The sequence below is a fragment of the Panthera tigris genome, chromosome C1 (assembly GCF_018350195.1).
Source record: "Panthera tigris isolate Pti1 chromosome C1, P.tigris_Pti1_mat1.1, whole genome shotgun sequence".
Taxonomy (NCBI): domain Eukaryota; kingdom Metazoa; phylum Chordata; class Mammalia; order Carnivora; family Felidae; genus Panthera; species Panthera tigris.
Genome location: NC_056667.1, coordinates 49,970,244 through 49,987,966, shown reverse-complemented (window position 1 = coordinate 49,987,966; position 17,723 = coordinate 49,970,244). Strand labels below are relative to the sequence as shown.

Below are 17,723 nucleotides of genomic sequence, written 5' to 3'. Positions count from 1 at the left end.
GCTGGCAAATGGGACACCTCTATTTAGCTTCCTTTCTCCTGGTAACCTAATGACACAAAAACAGAGAGAATAGAAAAGGCACAAACAACAAAACCTGTGGACTGAAATGCTGTGAAGCTGGCAGCTGTCCTAGCAGACTGGTTCAGCAGAGCCACATGCTAAGCCTGCAATGGGGAGGCTCCAGAAGTGACTTGGTTGACAGTTTGGATCCCAGAACAAGTGCAGGAATTAGTGACATTTGGTATGTCTGGAAGTGAGCACGAAGGTGGGGGAGACACAAGAGGGTTAGTGGGGAGGGTTTGGGATCAGGTAGGTGTCCCCTGAAGCCCCCACCTCCTATGCCATGAAATCACTTGACTCCTTCTTCACTGCAATAAACGACAGGAAAGATTTACTTTCAAGAGACAGAAAGCAGGGGATTTCTGAGTGGAGATGCTAGGCCGAATTGAGGTATGAGAGGATGCTGTACTGAAAGCAGAGAGACTCAAGGAATATTGATGATCTGACTGAATTATTTGGGCTCCAGCCTTCTTCCCACATTCAGCTCCTGGAACATAGCAGCCAGGCATATACTCTCCAAGTAGGGACTGCAGAGTCTTCTCTGGAGCTCTGGTCCAAGAGGAAAGGCCTAAATTGAAGATTCCCTAGGCAACAGTCTGGTCATGTGACCTTCAGTACCAGTTTGGAGAAGGTCAGAGGGCTCTGGAAGAGACTTCAAGAAGGTGAAATCAATAATTACTAATGTGTTTGAATGTATTGAGAGGATTTTACACAACTGGGGCAGAATTGGGGTTTGATAAGTGATAATAAGTACATTAAAAACCAGCCAAGTGAAAACACAAGTCAATTATTTACTCCAGGTGGGAGAAGCTTTGTACAGGAAAGAAAAAGTACTCTTGGTATCCCCCACAACTTAGTTATCTATAGCATTTACATAGTCATGGTGATGGGAACATCAGCTAAATCTCACTGAGTCACAACACCACTATATTGGGCAGATGGAATACTAGAAGTGTGTGTGTGTGTGTGTGTGTGTGTGTGTGTGTTAGAGGTGGAGTGTACCTATAGAGAGCTGACTCCCCGTCTTCCATGTTAGGAAACTAGTAAATAATATCTATAATTGAAAAATCATGTAGCTACATAAATCTGTTGTTTGGAAATTTACAGTTAAATGTTAACAGAATCAGAAGAGCTGAAAGAGATTGCCTTCAAGAGTATAAAACGGAGGTGGAGAGCCTGGCTATGGCTTGTAGACTCCTATTTTTCATAATAAGCCTTATAAAACTACTTGACTCTTTCATATATGTGTATGTATAATGTTATGAACATGTACAATAAATTTAAAAGGGAAAAGAAAAAAGTAGTCCCGTGAATATATTCCATCATTGGCTTTAAAAAAAAACAAACAAACCTCCCTCCTAGGTACCACTGCAATACCCAACATACATAGCTATTGCTTTACCTGGTATTATGGGCTGAATTGTATTCCTCAAATGATGCTCAAGACCTAACCCACAATACCTCAGAATGTGATCTTACTTGGAGACAGGGTCTTTATAGAGACAACCAAGTTAAAGTGAGGTCGTTAGAGTGGGACTTAATCTAGTATGACTGACGTCCCAAACTTCCCAAATTTGCCTTTTGGGAAATTTGGACACAGAGACAGACAGACACACACACACAGAGGGACAATGCCATACGAAGATGAAGGTGGAGATCAAGCGATGTGTCTACATGCCAGGGAACACCAAAGGCTGACAGCAAGCCATCGGAAGCTCGATGCCTTGATCTTGGACTTGCAACACATTTCTGTTGTCTGAGCCATCCAGTGTGTGGTACATTGTTATGGCCGCCCTCAGAAACTCAGACACACAGTATGCTATGGCTCACTTGCGTGCACTCCATAAAGAAACACCTATGTCTCTGACTCTTCCTCTGAAGGAAGAAGAAAAGGAAGAGAGGAAAGAAAAGGAGGAAGGGAAGAAGAGAAGGGCCAAAATGTGCCTAGACTGATGTTGACTCCAGCTAGAAAAACTGCCTTTGAGCAAGAGGGGTTTCACTTCTGTCTTTAATTCTTTCATGACTGGAACATATGTATGTATCATGTTTACATTTGAAAAATAAGTAGATACAAACATATACAACCCCTCCCCCACCAAATGAAAAAAACCTCTTCTTCCTCAATTCTTCAAAATCCCCACATGGGACAATAACGAATTGATGCTGATAAATGGTATTGGGGCTAATAAAGGAGTTAAAATATTGTATTTTAATTTGTTTGTTCTTTTTCCCTAACAAAGTCGGATAACTGCATTTGGGCAAGCTGGGTTCTGTCCTACTTTTCCCTTGGAACTCACAGAGTCAGGGAGACACTGACCTGGGGCAGTCCTTCTTGGACTTTCTTGAGAACATTTAGAAAATTTTCCAAGATTGGCCCTTGATGGATATAGGAAGTAAGGTAATAGCTACCCCTTCCACCCAGTTGTCCAGGTTTCAGTACGTGATACATAAACCACACGCAGCCTCTCTGGTTCACAAGGTTAAAAGTTATTAACTGAAATCAATTGAAATAAAAAGAGCCACATCTGCCATGGTACACAATTCACTTCTCAGGACGGTTTTGGCCTGCACTACACACACACACATACACACACACACACTCACCCACTAACCCTGGGGGAGAGCGGAGGCAGCTGCAGAAGCCAAAAACCTCCCCAGTCCTAATTAAACTCTCCAAGTTTCCAGGCAACACAGCCAAGGAAAAAATCATTTCCAAGCCGAAGACCCCCAGCCCCAGCCCCCAGCCTCCACCCCAGCAAAGGAAACGGGTCATTTGGTTTAATCAGCCCACGTGCACATTCTCTCTCCCCAGGTTGCCAAGAAGGGGCCTGTACCTAGCAGAGGTATTTGTGTAATCAAAGCTTCTGGAACTTTCCCTGCCAAGGCTACCAATGTGAATAGGCTCCTGAGGTAAAAATGTTCCCCCTGCTGGGGACGGCGCCCTTGAAGTCTACATCAAAATCAAGCTAGGGTCACAGCTGTTGCGGCACCCCACAGTGGAAAACTTGCAAGAAATCCTAGCCTGTACTACTGTTTTGCCTCAGGTCTAGAGGAAACAGGCCCGCAGTTGCAAGTGAGAAAGAGAGGGGGAATGAGAGAGGGAGGGAAGGGGAAAGAAAGGGAGAGTGAGGAGGAGAAGGGGGGGGGAAGACAGAAGAGAGAGAATCTGCTTTCGAAAAGCGAGCACTTGTAACTAGTACTTTGGGGTGGAAAGACAAAGCCACTCGGGAACCTTGCCCCCTTCACCAAGGCAACCTCACCCCAGTCACCCTCACTCATTCCTCTTCTGGGAGCTGGGGGTCGCAGGTTGGCTGAGAGCCACTAGGTGGCAGCAGATTAACTCTTCAAATGCCAGAATGGGCACCGAGGAGTCAGGAATTGGGTCTGAAAACTTTGCATCTGGTCATTTCCCTCAAAGGAAAGGAAAAACAAATGGCTTTTTCTGTACTTACAGATCCTTGGCTTGCAGCGTAGGCATTGGAGGAAATCCTATGAAGGGAAGATTGCTTCCTGGTCACCCATTCATGTGGTGGCTTGAGGCAGGGTGAAATGCAACTGTGTATGTGCCAGGTTTCATGACTTCAGTGACACTTGGTTCACACTTGGTTCAAAGGACTAAAAGAACCTTTGAGAAGTTTATGCTCACATTCAATTCACTTCAATGAATACTAAATACAATGAGAAATAAGTGCATTCTATTTTCCAGGGTTATTTCCCCAGCTAATGTCCAGGGCCCCTGCCCTTGGGGATTGTGGGGAAGAAGGGCACTAACTGAATAGTATTCTCATAGTTAACCACCTTGGGTGGGTAAGGAATGGAGGCTCAAATTTGTTATCAATAAAAGGGACATACTTACGGGAAAATAGACTTATGAACATCATTTTACATCGACTTTCTCTGATAGGGGAAGCCTTATGTTTTTAGGGTGAGCAAAGCCTAAAATGTGGGCTCCATCAGAAAAAACTTAGCCAGCAGTGGCTAAAAACGCTTGCCGTTCAGATGATGAGGAAAACAAATCATTCTCCGGGGTATTCTAGCCTCTGCAAAGCATCCCCCAATTCTGCCTATTAAACTTTTGCCACAAATATAAAAATACTGTGGTGTTGATTGGAGGAAGGTGAAATTGATTTACTTCAGAAAAGGGAGAGAGAGCTACCAGCCACAGGAGAAATAAATCCAGAAAGGGGGAAGGGAGCTGGGGGTGAAGGATAAGCGCTCTTGCAGTTGGGTTTAAGAGAGCCTGGAGGAATACAGGGAGAAGGGGGAAAGAATGAGGAGGAGGGAACCATAAATGTATGATATATATGACTAGAGAGAGATGGGGAAAGGCAATTTTAAGATGTTTTGCTGTGCATTTGGGATTCTCTTTGATATGCTTCAAGAGAGCTCGGTGAAGATTAAAGTTGCCTTACGATTATTCTTATTTCTTGGACTGGAAGGCTGCCGAAGACACAAGGAAAGCACCATCAGTGCTACCACCCTTTCCCTTTCTTTCCTGTCTAGGTGGTACGACACTATCCAGGTTGTAGCGTCTTTCGGGAAAAGTCATCCCAGGATCTCCAGTAGATTATACAAAATGTAAGCATTTATTATGCTAATCCCAATATGCAATTCCTCATTCTCAAATGGGCAGCCTCAGCATTTTAAACTTCACTCTGCAATTTCACCAAAAGGACAGGAAGTAGCACAGTAAGACAACGCTCTGATCATCAGGTGATTTGGGGTGGTGATATCTTGTCGTTGTCTTCGATCATCACCATACTTATGCTGGGTACACGGCAGGGCTAATGGGTGTTTGATGGAATTAGGGTTCACAGTGGCCTGCTAGCCTAGCTTCTCGTTTGGGACAAGAACTGCTACGTCTTTGAGAACTTTAACTTTTCGGTCCCAGAGCCCTAATCATGCTCCCATTTTTCCCTCCGCTGGATTCTCCTTACCTCTACCCATCCCTTTACCACCCAACTGTATCTGATCTGCTTAGCAAATTCCTTCTTTCAAGGGAAGACTGTTGAAATATCTTGGCCTTTATGAAAACTGCTCTGACCTTTCACCTATACCCTCTTGTACACAAGTCACTCCTCTGGTACTGCTACAGTGTTTTCATATCTATCTTCCTCACTAGAGTGAAGGCATGAATTATCTTTATATCTTCAATGCCCAGAACAGTGCCTGGCACGCAGTTGACACCGAGTAAGCCACCGGACAAAGAGTTGTCATATATCTTGTCATTCCATGCTGGAGAAAGCCCAGCTATTGAAAAGTTATCATTTTCAAGTACTTAACCTAGAACTCACACTGTGGTAGGTGCTAGGGGATTCAATTACTCATCCCTCTCGTAATAATGTGTACTTCCCATTCTTCAATTGGCAGTCTCGGAGCAAAGCTCACTCAGATTCACAGAAAGTAGAGGAAAACGTCTCAATAACATGACTTGCTGATCATCAAGGCTGTAGGAATATGGTTCTCAAAGCCATTAGTAATGGCATGTTCTGTTCCTATACTTCTGTTTCTGACGTGAATCTCTTACTCTTTCAAAAAATGTTTACAATTTTGAATATAAAAGTAGTCCACGCTCACTGAAGGAAATTTGCAAAATAGAGAAAAGCAGAAAAGAACAAAACAGTTTTCAATCAGTCGCACTATGTAAATAGTGAGTCTGTAACATTTTGGAGTATGAATTTCTCACTTATGGAATTTAATAAAAACCAGATGATAGCTCATGCTGTCTGCTAAAATAAGAGCCGACCTCCACAGAAAATACATAGGTGGATTTCATAACTGGTTCCTGGAGCACCCAGGGAGGGAACGAGCGCCTGCGGCATGCCCTGGTGAGTAGCACTATGTAGGGGGAGATGAATGAATGGAAGGGGTGAATGAGCACATTTGGGTGCTTTGCTTGAGCCTATGGAGCTTTGTACATCGTCAACCACTTTTCTGCTCTCTTCAAAGAAAGCTGCAGTTCCTTCTAGCTTCCATTCGTGCAATTATTGGTCAATTCTTTCAGGTTGCAGTGATGGTCACGAGGGCACCCCCCCAACAGCCCCATGACCTTCATTGCTGTTTCCTTGACCGAACTTGCCTTGAGCCGCCATGATACCTGAACTCTTGCATCCAGCATGACACTGTTCCTTGGACCCTTAGTGGTCACCCCGGCACCACCCCTTGATAGTGTAATGGGACAACCAAGCAGCTCACCAGAATTGAAAGATCATGGTATAAAGATGACACCTTGTTGATGTAAATAAACTGGTAGAGGCAGTTTTTAGACTGAGGACAGTAGACAATCTTGTCAGAGAACAGGCACTCTCTCATCTGTGTGGAATGACCAGCCCCTAGAAGAGCACATACTGATTCCTTGGGACGGGAATGGACTTTTGCATGTGCATGTATATTTGTTTTATTTAATGTAAAAAGCATCTCTGGGACCAGAGTAATGAATCAGTGCTGTCACTAAACAGAGTTAACCTGTTCACTTTGCCATGTCCTGAGTTAGTTGCTGGGGACACAAAGATATGCATGACAATCTAGCTAGGGAGAAAACCATGCATCTGTATGGAAAGAAAGGAATTTAATATTTATTGAATATCTACTCTGTGCTTGGCATTGTGCTAGGTGTTTCTTTTTTTAAGTTTACTTATTTATTTTGAGAGAGAGAGGGGAGAGAGAGAGAGAGAGAGCAAGTGGAGAAGGGGCAGAGAGAGAGGAGAGAGAGAGTCCCAAGCAGGCTCTGCACTGTCAGTGCAGAGTCCAATGCAGGACTTGAACTCACAAACTGTGAGGTCATGATCTGAGCCGGAATCAAGAGTCAGAAGCTTAACCGACTGAACCATTCAGGCACCCTTGCTTTGTTTTGTTTCTTAATTAACACATATAATCTCAACAAAATGTGAATTGGATAGTATTTCTTCTCATTTTGTGTTAGAAGAAACTGAGGCTCAGGGAGCCATTTACTTCCCTAACTCAAGCCGCTGGAATTTTGAACAAAAACTCAAAACCCACGCCTAGGTGGGTTTGTTAGAGTGGCAAGAAGAAGAGGTCTAGAGAGGATGGTCAGGGCTTGGGGGTGTGACTGCCTCCCAGTCTGCTTGCCTTGCTTTCTGAGTCAGCGGTGACTGGGAGACACTGTCCACAGAGAAGCTGTTCACGTCAGCCGCAGCAGGACTGCCTTGCAAGAAGAGGGTTGGGGACTATTGCTCTGCTTTGTAAACCTTAGTTTTAGGAGGAGGCATTAAATTCTCTCTGTCCTTCCAGCTAAGCTTCAGTCTTTCCCTTCTCCCCTCCCCGTCCGCACCCCCGCCCCCCCCCCCCCCCCCACCCAGTGCCAAGGAGGGATTGGCTGCCAAACTTGGATGTGCAGGTAAGGATGGATTTGTGCTACTCCCAGTGGTGTGGCTTCAGGTCTGTGTCTTGACATTTCTGAGCTCTGGTTCCCCATCCATATGACGGCACAATATCTACCTTACCGGGTTATGATTATGTTTCTTCAGATATAAGAAGCCGTGGCCCATAGAGCACATGGAACATTTCAACGCTCAATAAGCCTTAGCTTTTGTCCCTTTGCTGCTTTCCAAGCTTCACTAGCATTGACCTCTGTGGTCAGCACTGTTTCATGTCCTAAAATACCTTCTATTTTTCCTCTATGTGTTGATCTTTGTCCCCCAACCCATTTCCCTCTTCTGCCAGTTGGCCTTAAGTTCTCTGAGGGAAAATACCATGTCACATATTAACACCTTTCTGGGTGGGTGACCTATAGCAAACATTTTTTTAAAAAACTGATTGATTGATTGATTGATTGTTTCTGTCTCACTGACCCTGTGTTCTAACTGCTAAGTGATACGTGAGCAGTGTCGTACTGGAGCCAGCTCATACCGGCCTGTGAGAGACATGTTACATTCTCAGGAAATTTGCCGGCCAGTTTTTAAACTGTGGCTACTTTAGATTTTGCTATGGTAGGGGTATTTACACCACAGAAATTGGCAAACGCTATGGCTCTGGACTTTGCTCCCTCCCCATCCCCTAAACACACACAGAGAGGCAGCTACCGTGTGTTAGATGTCTTCTTAGTTTAATTTCTGATGCACCATCATTTTTAGGAAGCTTCCAGATGATATTTAGCTTGGTTTGACCAAAGCAGGAGCCTGTAGAGTATCTTAGAATGACTATACTGATAACAGGATTTCCAGTTTTAGAATTGGAAACTAAAAAAATGTCACTTACTTTAATCTCCCTTCCAATGTAGAAATATCTTCTTTAATATACCTGATGAATGCTCATTTGGCCTCTACAGAACAACACTCTTAGGGAAGGGAGCTACTTTATTATCTTCCAGGCAGCCTTTCCCATGGAGGGCTCCACAATTATTCAAAAAATCTCCTTTATAATGATCCGTTCCTACCTTTCCTGTAACATCCACCAACTGTTCTTTGGTCAGCCTGTTTTCTGTAGCAAAGCAGAATGTCTACACTCTCCAAGTGATAACAATGATCACACTGTCAAGCGACATTCTCAGAGGTCTTCTTTGCCCGGCTGAATGGCTTTCCTGTTCTAGCTGTTAAGACACCCTCACCTGGGGCGTCTTGGTGGCTCATTCAGTTAAATGTCCGACCGACTTTGGCTCAGGTCACCATCTCGCGATCTGTGGGATGGAGCCTGGCGACAGGCTCTGTGCTGATAGCTTGGAGCCTGGAGCCTGCTTCTGATTCTGTATCTCCCCCTCGCTCTGCCCCTCCCCATGCACATTCTGTCTCCCTTTCTCTCAAAAATAAATAGACATTAAAAAAAATTTTTTTAATTAAAAAAAGGACACCCTTACCATGTGGTTATGCAGGAACTGAACAAAATATTCTAGATTTGGCCAGTTCAGCGCAATAAAGTGAGACTTCTACACTCTATGATATTTTTCCACAGCATATTATACCTTTAGTTAGTGCTGTACTTAAAAAAGTTAATTCTTTGCATGGGCATTATTTTTAAGCTGGGCCACCTCAGTGATGTACCTAAACACAATTCATGTTATGAATTCAGCACTTTACATTTATGGAAGTTATACATCACATTCCCATTATTGATGCATTATATTTTGAGTACTTATTTTGAGATTCATCATGTTCAATTAATTTTTTAGTTTTGTGGTCCCCCGCCCCCCAAGGCCTCTCTATAGATAGATTTTCAAGACTGAATACAAATATTCAACCAGTTGTAATTTTACTTAGTAGTTTCTTGTGATCATCTACTTGTTTCCTAATATACTTAAAAAAAATTTTTTTAATGTTTATTTTCAAGAGAGAGAGAGAGAAAGAGGGGCAGAAAGAGAGGAAAACACAGAATCCATAGCAGGCTTCAGACCCTGAGCTGTCAGCATAGAGCCCAACGTGGGGCTTGAACCCACGAACCACGAGGTCATGACCTGAGCTGAAGTCGGATGCTTAACTGGCTGAGCCACCCAGGCACCCCCTACTTATAACCTACTTATAAATGTTGTATTTAATAATTTATTCTAGAATTTTGTCCTGGGAAAAAGTTAACAATCAGTAGTTTCTATCTGATAGCCATCTTCTCCTACTTATTGAAATTCAGGGTATTTCCTTAACACTTCTTTCAATACCCATCCTATTCACTTTGATATCACATGGATGCCGTCACAGGAATCTTCCAATCCTAGTCATATCCTGTTAAATAATTTGTCTGGTTCTTTAGTGCACTGCTGTCCAATAGAAACATGATGAAAAACACAAAAGTGGGTGACTTATATGATTAAAAACTTTCTAATAACGACATTGAAAAAGTGGGAAAAAAAGTGAAATTAATTTTAACCTTGTATCTCCAAATTATCATTCCAACATCAAATCTGCATAAAATTCTTAGTGCTATATTTTCATTTTTTATACTGTCTCTTCCAAATCTAGTGTGTGACTTCCTAACAGTAAATCTTAATATGTACTAGACACGTTTTCAGCGCTCACAGGCCCACAGGGCTAGCAGAGATCACACCGAATCACCCAGGTAGAGACGTATGCTCGTTTCAGGTGCCCGGACATTATTGTTGTTATTATTATCATGCATTATTTTATCTTGTATTTAATTCCCACTTTCATGATATTTATTCTACCTATTTCAGCATGAAGTTCTCATTCACGGTCAAGAAGGCAAGAGCTAAACAGGGATGGAGAGGCTGGTCTCACTTTCTCTTTGTCTGTGAATATTAACGAGGGTACCTTTTACAGTTAAAAAGCATAAAGAAAGCTCGTTAAGGGCAACAACATCCCCTAGCCCGCAACTCTCTCTAGAACCACAAAATGGGTATGTTACAGAGGCCTGGGAACTAATTCTCTCCAGATGTTTGCAAAGCGAGCAAGACCAAAATGTGGAAACTGAAATTACTAAACACTTAATAAGGAGCTGATGGAACCGAGGCCCCAGGGTTGGCTCAGCAATAAGTGAAACACAGAGACCCTGTTTGTTCAGAGGAACTTCAAAGCGCCCTATAAACTCCTAGGAAAGGTGAGAGGCAAAAACGCTACAGAGAATCCAGCATTCCTGCAAAGTCAAACTGGGGACTAACTTGAGATGCTTTTCCTGGTGCTTAAGAAGAAGACTGAGGGGCAGGTCTGGTAAGCAGATGTTTGACTTTTGTTTATGCCCATTCTTACATACAGTATGTGCATGTTGGGTATAGGCGTTTCTCTAGCTAGCCCAAAGGGGATAAACCAATTAAACATTAGTTAAAAAAAAAAATAGAAAGAGAAAATGCCTTTTCTGTACTAAGTATTCTCCACACCAAAACCATAAAATTGCTAATGAGACATAGTTGATCCAAATAAAGTTGGTTATATTTATCTTCATTTTTTTCTTTCTTCCCTCCCTTTAATAGTGGGAGAAACAACATGGAACTTTGGCTAAGATCATAATTAAAGAGGAAGAAAAGAGACTAATTAATCAAAAGGGGTATCCGTTGCAAGTCTGACACATTATCTCTTTGGTCACTGGTTACCCAGCAAGAGAAAGGCTTCCAGGATCCCATCCTGTAGCTATTTTTTTGGTCTTGGTTTTGGGTGTTCATTGCCAAGCACTGTGACCTTCTAGGTATACGCTGTTCACCTTTTATATCTTTCTTTGGGGTTCAAAGAAAGAATGAAACAATGGTAGCTTAAAAGGAAGACAAGAAAAGTGATCAAAAGTGACCCATTGCCTAAGCAAAATAGCTGCCACGGAGGAGGATGGAGAGTGGTGGAGAATGACTCTCATTGTAGAGTTACTAAGAGATAGAAAAACAGTTCTGGCAGCGTTAGAAATGGAGGCATCTTCTCCTTGAAGAATCAACAAAGTGGGTTCACCACCTTTTTTTTTTCTTTTTTTTAAGAACAGAATTACGTAACATTACATTCAGAATATAATAGTTAAATGCATAGTCTCTTTGGACTGAGGTAGACCTAGGTTGGATTCCCAGCTCAGCTGCTTACTAGGTAAGTAATCTTTGAAGTTTTTTTGTCTTTTTTTTTTTTTAAGATTTTTAAATTTTTTTATTTTTGAGGGAGGGAGAGAGAGAGAGAGAGAGAGCGAGAGAGAGAGAGAGCATGTGCATAAGCAGAGGGAGGGGCAAAGGGAGAAGAAGAGAAGGAGAGAGAGAATCTCACGCAGGCTCCATACCCCATGCAGAGCCCCACCCAGCACTCGATCTCATGACCGTGAGATCATGACCTGAGTCGAAATCAAGAGTCGGACATTCAACTGACTGAACCACCCAGGTGTCCCAGTAAACTTTTAGGTTTTTATTTTTTTATTATTTATTTATTTATTTATTTATTTATTTTAATTTTTTTTTAACGTTTATTTATTTTTGAGACAGAGAGAGACAGAGCATGAACGGGGGAGTGTCAGAGAAAGGGAGACACAGAATCTGAAACAGGCTCCAGGCTCTGAGCTGTCAGCACAGAGCCCCACGCGGGGCTTGAACTCACGGACCGCGAGATCATGACCTGAGCCCAAGTTGGCGGCTTAACTGACTGAGCCACCCAGGAGCCCCAAACTTTTAGGTTTTTAACTTCTCTTGGGTCTCAATTTCTTCGTCTATAAACAGGGCATGAAAATAATACCTTTTTCTTAGGACTGTGGTGAGGACAAACTGAGGTATGCATGCACCTTTGTAGCCCAGTTCCTGGCAGAAAGTGAAATAACTAATGACCTATCAGCCCAGGCTTTATTCAACTCTCTTCCTGCAGAAAGCTATTTTTTTTGGTATTCATGATTTGGTAGATTCCACGATTTGCAGACCAATCATTTCCTTTCTTTTCTTTTTAAAATGTTTATTATTTTTTATTTGCTTTATTATTATTATTATTTTTAGAAAGAGAAAGAGAGCATGAATGGGGAGAAAGGTAGAGGAGAGAGAGAGAGAGAATCCCACTCTGAGCATGGAGCCTGATGCTGGGCTCTATCCCATGACCCTGGGATCATGACCTGAGCTGAAATCAAGAGTTGGACACTCAACAAACTGAGCTATGCAGTAACCCCTCATTTACCTTCATAATCTCCAAAGGGTGGGTTCATCAAGGTTTGTTCCTTGTACTATCTTTCTTCATACAGAAAAGGAACAGTCTCTGCTGAGTTTTGTACTTGCTGGATTTCTGAACTCCGAGCGTTTACTGGAAGTGTGGTTTTCCGAGATGGAGCACTGGCTAAGGATCTGCACGGCACCCTGCACCCATGTTTCCCTCAGCTCCCCCTTCTCAGTTCTTCTGTGCGAACGGTCAATCAGCGTAATAAAGCATTTCATAAAGTCATGATTTGACAAGAAAAAGATCAATGTAAATACTACACAGACAAATACTGTGAGGAGAAACATCTGGATGTCCACTGCTTGCTTCCTGTTGAGAGAGTTTGGGAATTTGGGGGTTTTAACAGTTGGACAGAGCTAATTTTGGAAACTACTTCACATTTCTACAAAAAAAAAAGTGCACACATTTATTACACTTCACTCATCAGATGAGGGAAGCTGGCGGTCAACTTCCCAGGCCTCTCTGAGAACAAAAGAGATTTAATTGGACATGGAGCAGACGGTTTTCCTTCTCTTTCCGCTCCTCACAGCTAGGGCATCCCTTCTCCTTCGTCATGGCTCAGGTTTCCTTGATTTCTTCCTTTCCTGCTTATATTCAGTGTCCTCCAAGTTTCCAAAAATCCCAACTTTAAATTCTGGATTTGCCACTGACTGGCTAGCTAATCTTAACAAATCTCTTACTCTGTCTATACCACAGTTTCCTCTTTTGAAAATAAAATTAATCTCTTAAATATGGAGAACAAACAGAGGGTTCCTGGAGGGGGGATGGGCTAAATGGGTAAGGGGCATTAAGGAATCTACCCCTGAAATCATTGTTGCACTATATGCTAACTAACTTGGATGTAACCTAAATAAATTTTAAAAAATAGAAAGAAAAGAAAATTAATAGTAATAATAATTACACTTTACACTCAAATGTCACAGGGTTATATAGATCAAGACTCCTCCCTGTCCTTCCAGTTCCCAGACCATTCAATGTTCTTTCTTGCTTCTATTATCTTAATTTTTTTTTTTTTTCTTTTCTCAAGCAGGCACCGGGCTCAGCAAGGAGCCCGATGCAGGGCTCCATCCCATGACCCTGGGATCATGGCCTGAGCTGAAATCAAGAGTCAAATAAATGCCTAACTGACCGAACCACCAAGGTGCCCCTCTATTATCTTTTCATGCAAGATATTCCTTTTCCCTAAAAAACTGTGATTCAGCCTTTTGATGTAGCCCAGATATTACTGGTACTGTGAGAGATTCTTTCTCTCTCCTTCTCAGGTGATAGTGTTGTATGGGGACAGATGGTAGCTACACTTGTGGTGAGCATAGCGTAACGTGCAAACTTGTCGAATCACTATGTTATACACCTGAAACTAATGTCATATTGTGTGTTCGCTGTACTCAGATTTAAAAAAAAAACACTTCAAAGCACAATTAGTAGCATGGGAAATGCTACTACACATCTTTAGTAAGAAAAAGCAACTTACAAAATAATACAATCCAAATCTGGTAAAATATGATACGTATACATCATTATTTTTTTTTAATAGGATGATACCGGGGACTCTTCTTGTCTCGGACCCCAGGCTATCGCTGCAAAGCTGAAGGAACTCTCACATTCTAAAAAGGAGATGCTAGGTACATAACTGCAGGTGCTATTAAAAGGTAGACCAGATTGTCTTGTAACACCCCACCACCTCAATCAGCCTACAAAAGCAAAGACAGGAAACTCAAAGTCAGTTTGCTTCACTAGGAACTGCCAGTGAGCTATTAGTTGAATAAGAACTCTTCTGTGTTATCTTCATCTCCGTTCCCCGTGAGTTACCCACCTTTCGGGCCAAATGAGAGTAGCCCTAAGAGAATAATTCGTAGAAATTAGGACTGCCTACAAGAGAGGAGCCTGGTTTCACACTCCTTGCTGGATGCTGGCTGAATTATACACACTCCCAGGACCATGGCGGTGCTGCTTGTCATGTCAAGTAGACTGAGAAAGTTCTTGGAGCTTGACACATACTCCCTTTCCTAGAAGGGGGGGTCACATGTGAACCCAGAGAGTTGTGCCTACTTCCTGTCTGAGCACCCTGAGGCCAGAGGAGCAGTTCACAACATCAGGGCAAGCAGAAGAAGCAGCAGAGGGGGTAGTGTGACGCCACCATTCGGTGTGGAAGGGATGCCTCAGTTTTCCACAGCCCAAGAGAGTATTTTCGAAGGTAACCGGATTTAAAGCTCCTTAAAGGTCACCCCAGCAGAAAATGGTACAGGGTAACTGCAAAAGCTTGGTGTGGAAGATGGCAAGACATCAGCTGGAGTGTGCATCATTCCGACTAATGTCAGGCAGTTTCACATTGCATAGTCCTGGGGGTGCATCCCAATAACCCACACACCCAGTGCTCCAGAGACTGAGGGTGGGGAAGCCTCCAATCACAGACAGGCAGTCTTAGCCAGTGGAAACCTAAGACAGAAGCAGCAGCAGCTAGGAAAGGGTGTTTCTGTCTCTTCCCCTTCCCCCCCCTTCCACCTCCCCTCCAGTGGTGCGAGGAGAACAGACCCAGACACACAACTCCCACTCCCTACTAAGAGTTCCCTGACCTTGACTCAGGTCTGTGTTGAGGATTACAAATTGGAGGATGTTGGGGAGAATAGAAGTTCTAATTGCAAGAAAGATTGAAACTTTGAGTTAGACTCAATGAAACTTGTCATTATAATTGAAAATGACATTTTCCTTGGGGATCCATTTTGCTCTCAAGATCTCATTCTTGATGATGGAGGGAGAAAACTTAGATTTGCCAATGAAAAATAATGCAGGCTTTATTTTCATTCATTTCACTTCACAGTGTCCAGACCCTTTGATGTCTTGGAAATGAAGAAGGAAGATATCCTTAAATTCCTTGCAGCAGGAACCTACTTAGGTGGCACCAACTCTGACTTCCAAATGGAAAGTACGTCTACAAAAGTTAAAGTGATGGCATCTACATCATAAATCTGAAGGGGACCTGGAAGAAGCTTCCACTGATGGCTTGTGCCATTGTTACCATTGAAAACCCAGTTGGTGTCAGTGTCACGTCCTCCAGGAACACCGGCCAGTGGGCTGTCCTGAATTTTGCTGGTGCCACTATAGCCACTCCTACTGCTGGGTACTTCACTCCCACAACTTTCAATAACCAGATCCAGGCAGACTTCCAAGAACCACATCTTCCGGTGGTTACTGAGCCCAGGGCTGACCACCAGCCTCCCATGGAGGCATCTTATGTTAACCTGCCAACCACTGCTCTGTGTATCACAGACTCTCCTCCATGCTATGTGCACATCGCCATCCTATGCAACAACAAGGGAGCTCAGTGGGGCTCCTGTGGTACATGATGGTGCGGGAAGTTCTGTGCACCTGCGCCACCATCCCTCATGCACACCCATGGGAGATCATGCCTGATCTATTTCTACAGAGATTCTAAAGAGATAGAAAAGAAAGAGCAGGCCACTGCTGAAAAGGCCATGACCAAGGAGGAATTTCAGGGTGAGTGGACATCTCTAGCCCAAGCAAACTGCTTGAGTTTACTGCTATCGAGCTCAGGTTGCAGACTGGCCTGAAGGCACGCAGGTGGCCTCTGTGCCCATCCAGCAGTTCCATACTGCAGACCAGAGCCCATAGTCTGCCACTGAAGACTGGTCTGCAGCTCTCATTCTCAGACCATTGAATGGGTAAGAACAACACTGGGTGGTATTAAGCAATTCTGCTACAGGTTCTTAAACTGAATGCAGAAAATAAGATTAATAGAAAATAAAGTTTCTTAAAAAAATAAAAGAAAGAAGAAGAGAAGAGAAGAGAAGAGAAGAGAAGAGAAGAGAAGAGAAGAGAAGAGAAGAGAAAGGTAATATTGTCTCTAGGTTTAAAACTGTCCCAGGTAAATGTTCAGCGGATTCTGTTAGTAGGACTATCACGACTGTATCTCCTTCTCAAGTTGTTTCCTGTTCCCCTCCTTATTTCTGTAATGGTGTCTGAGCTTAGGCAGGACCTTACATATCCTCTTCAGAGTGGGAGGAGAAGTCTCTGATCCATGTACTGCGTCCTCATTTTACAGATGAGAAAATAGAGGTTCGGTAGCCTGTAAGGGTACATAGCAGCCAGTGAGGGGCAGAACTACCTCTGTGGTTGGGCAGAGGTTGATATACATAAATGCAAGATCACCAGGTAAGTGGATTAGGCAATTGATATGTCAGAAGAATGAGGAGCACACTGGCTGGGTTGGGTGGCTGAGGTGCCAGATCTTGATACGTTTGTCAGGACACTCTCAGACTCATATAAAACACACCAGCCTGACACAATTGAAGCACATCTATATTTCTGAAAGATGAACATGGTCCAATAAAGGACAAAGGATTTCACATGGTTCAAAGTATGTATTGCACTATTTGTTCCATTCACTTATTTCTCATTCATTTATTACATCTCTATTTTGTGGGTCTTACTAATAAGGTAGCGTTCTAGGCACTAGGGATACAGAACATAAATAAGATAGCCTCTGCACTTGCAGAGCTTTTTTTCTAAAGAGGAAGGGAAAGAATAAAAACTAATTATACTATTCATGCCTTATTATAATTTTTGATAAGTGATATGATAAAGAAATTTAGTGTCCCATGAGACCATAAAATAAGGACATGACCTATTTGGTGGATCAGAGAATCTTCTCTTGAGAGAATGGCATTTGAGCTAAGCTATAAAAGATAAATAGAAGCTAGCCAAGGGGAAGGGAAGAGTTATAAGAACGTTCCAGACCACATGTGTGCTATTCCTGTTGAGACACAGCATGGCTCAGCCACAGACCTGAAAAAGAGCTGGGATGACTGGACAGTGGTGAGGTCAGTTCTACAAGATTTTAGATTAAGTAGCTGTTGGATTCAGTCCATGGTCCAGGAAGCAGTGTATGGGGGAATACCCATGATCTTACTGGGAGTTTGCTGGGAGAATCTAGGAATTGGAAGAGGGATCATTTTGGCATGCCGTCCATATGATGTAACAGAAAATCCATCTAATAGTACTTAAAACTGAAGTTAGCAAACTTTTTCTGTAGATGGTCGGATAGTAAACATTTTAAGACTTTGCAGGCCATGCTGTCTCTATTGCAATTAT

General features: G+C 42.9%; 1 pseudogene; it reads left to right on the top strand.

Annotated features, from left to right (window-relative positions):
- Nucleotides 1–14,552: 14,552 nt before the first annotated feature.
- LOC122240772 lies at nucleotides 14,553–16,348 on the top strand (annotated as a pseudogene).
- The last annotated feature ends 1,375 nt before the right edge of the window (nucleotides 16,349–17,723 follow it).